A 3,191-nucleotide genomic window follows, 5' to 3' on the forward strand; every position below is an offset into this window, starting at 1 on the left:
AATATGCAGATATAGGTTACGTTCGCGGGGTAGAGACATCTCCCCCCAAGATTGCTTCTTGCTCACGGTCCAGGATAAGGATTGAATCCTTGATGGCGGAAGTAGGCTTGCAGATCAGCTTGTTGTTGCTGCATCATGGTGTTGAGGTTGGAAAATCGTGCATCAACGTGCTGTTGCCACTCCTGCGTCTGGATCACGTGTCCTTCGAGGGTCTGTTGGATTTCTCCAGCCTGCATCTCTAGTGAGCCCACCCTTCCTGTGATTTCACCCAAGTCCTAACGAGAGAAACTCGAGCGCCATCCGCTGGAGGTTGGTGGCATGCCACTTGATCCTGCAGACTGACTATGTCCCCAACGCACTTCATGAGGTGTCTACCACTGGTAATTGCTAGCACTTTGCCAAGCAGATCCCCCAGTGCTATGACGTGGAGGTTGAGCCCAACCGGATCCCAACCACCCTCATAGACGTGTGCTGGTGGTGAATATGTTGAGTCTCCATGTTCTTCTGATGTCGTTCTGTGTGTACTCCTGTGTGCTGCACTTGCACGAGATTCTCTATCGTCTGCAGGGAATGATTAGCGAATAGCAGTTGTACAAATGATATCCCGGATTAGGTAACATGATTTCATTTATACAACCGGGATAGAAAAATATTAAAGATCCATTTGCTCCATGCTTAAGAGTGTGTCCTTGCACTAGATATGTTTCATCGATATAAACACGAGGGGTTGAAATGTAAGCAATTTGATCATTTGTAATAACCCCAAGCCCTCTTGCTATACGAGTGATCAAGGAAGTTCATTCAATAGGAGCAGAGAACTTTATACTTTCCAGCCATTGCTTAACCATTGGTTCCACAGGAGAAACTCTAATCTTGTTAACCATGGCATACATGATTATTAACTCATTATCATGAATAGGTCTAAGATCCCCTCTAGGAAACAAAGTCATGGAAATCCATTTATGCATGAGCCTAAGGGTTGGATTATCGGTGCACCAGAAATATCTTCCAAAAATCTGTTTTTCTCAAAACCGGAAGTTGCCTTTCGAAAATCAACTCTACAAGATTTGGGAAAACCAAGAAGTGTACTCAACCCACTCCGTAAAAGATTAAATTCTTTATGGAAGAGTCGAAAAGTAACTCCACCCTCTATTTCTTTAAGAGTGCACAGAAATTGTATGGTCAATAGACGAGAGCCTCATCTATTGTTGCAAAAGCATGCCAACCCATGGTTTTCCAAATAGCCCGAAAATCCACATCCATACATGTTTTCTGGAGCAATCCCGAATCGTACGCTCGGGTGTGAGTGAATACTCGGTTCTTCAGCATCCGGTAGGCTTGACGTTCCCGTCCACTGACAAGATCAAGATCGGCATCGGTTAGGAGTTGCAGTTCGACACCCGTATCCTACATTGACGCATTAGCGGATGACCGATCACTTGACTCGTCTTGTTGACGGCTGGATTGAGAGCCGGACCCCTTGAACAACCGAGAGAGCCATCTCTTCATGACTGCAAAAGAGCAAGAGCTCGGTAGCAGATAGAGAAATCAGCTAGTTGGAGCCTCATCGGTGTTGGGATCAATATCGTATAGTTCAGCTTGTCAAAGACGTCCTTCCGCATCACGCTGACACTGGCCCCAAGATCGCATAAGGCTTGGTTGAAATGCAATGTCCCAATTGAGCATGATATCGTGGGACACCCTGGATTTTTCTTCTTTTCCGGGAGTCAGTGGAGTATAGCATTGCTACACTCCTCCGTAAGCTTGACCATCTCCATGGTAGGCAGTGGCCTCTTGTTGTTCAGGATGTCTTTGAGATAGCGGGCGTATATTGGTACCCGCATTGCATCCACCAACAGGATGTTGATGTGGATCTTCTGGATGACATCCATGAACCGAGCGAATTGCTAGTCCACGGAAGGCTTCTTCTGGCATGGAGGGAACGGCAGCAGCGTTGAGTCATAGTATTCCTGCGGCGGGATCTTGTCGAGCTGCGCCTCCTCATCTTCCTTGGGTTCTGCTATGCCCCATTCCTCCTCGCCAGCTTGCCTGGTCCCTGCAGTGTTAGGATATGGCGGATCCCGAGTGGATTTTCGTCCCCTCGTGGTGATTCGGGCTGCCTCAGAATCCTTCCCGTCTCCTTAGTAGGTACTAAAGCGGCTACCTGCGCTAGCTGAGTGTCTATCAGTTTGTTGAAGCTCAGCTGGTTTTGGAAAGCGGAAGCGAAACCTTCTAGCTTAACATTTATGTTCTCAAGTACTTTATCATTAATGGAAAGCTTTTTTTTACAGCAACAGTTGTTTTAGCTTGCGTAAAAACTAAGTCCTTTAAGGAGGGCTGGTCGAAATTACCGTTATTGTTGCTGTTGTTGCCTCCTTGGTAGAATGGCCGGAGCTGGTTCCACCCCTGGCCTCCTTGTTGCCGGTAGCCATTGTTCCCCATGAACATGGCTTCCTCATGGGTTTCGGGGCAATCATTTCCTGAGTGACCAGTGTTTCCACAGACCTCGCATGTGATGTGCGAGTCCAATGCCTTGACAGTGTCCTGCGGCTTGGATTTCTCCTGATCGTCCCGTCTCTTCATTAGGACATCCAGTTTAGCAGCAAGCATCTCCGTCTCCTTGACGGTGTGCATGCCACGATGACTGGTCTGGAGTCGTTCTTCACTCCAGCCCATGTTGGATACCATCTTCTCAATAATATCAATTGCCGCACGGACTATCTTTGAGAAGAAGGCAACCCCAGTAGCAGCATCCTGGTGATCCATCGACGATGGAGTGAGTCTATTGTAGAAACTCTGCAGGATGAGCCAGTCATCCATCCCATGATTAGGGCAGGCAGCTACATACTCCTGCAGACATTCCCATGCTTCGGGAAACATCTCATCCCTGGTCTGCTGGAAACTTGATATTCTCCCGCGAAGGGCATTGGTCTTGCCCATCGGGAAGAATTTGGAGAGGAACGCAGTGGAGCATCTGTCCCGAGTGTTAACTATCATTCGGTTTACGTAGAACCACTGCTTTGCCTTTCCCAAGAGTGAGAAAGGAAACAAACATAGCCTCTCGGCGTCCAGACTGACACCTTTTACCGTGTAAGTGGTGCAGATCTCTAGGAATTGCTGCAGATGAACGCTTGCGTCCTCATTCGGCTTGCCAAAGAACGGGCTTGCCTGCGCCATAGTTATCAGGCTGC

General features: G+C 48.0%; 1 non-coding gene across 1 annotated transcript; it reads left to right on the plus strand.

The window, feature by feature from the left end:
- The first annotated feature begins 2,818 nt into the window (after positions 1 to 2,818).
- LOC112937510 (small nucleolar RNA R71) lies at positions 2,819 to 2,925 on the plus strand. The gene has a single exon (XR_003240175.1). It is a non-coding gene; the product is annotated as a small nucleolar RNA R71 (small nucleolar RNA).
- Positions 2,926 to 3,191: the final 266 nt, after the last annotated feature.

Source organism: Oryza sativa, chromosome 12 (genome assembly GCF_034140825.1).
Source record: "Oryza sativa Japonica Group chromosome 12, ASM3414082v1".
NCBI classification, from domain to species: Eukaryota; Viridiplantae; Streptophyta; class Magnoliopsida; order Poales; family Poaceae; genus Oryza; species Oryza sativa.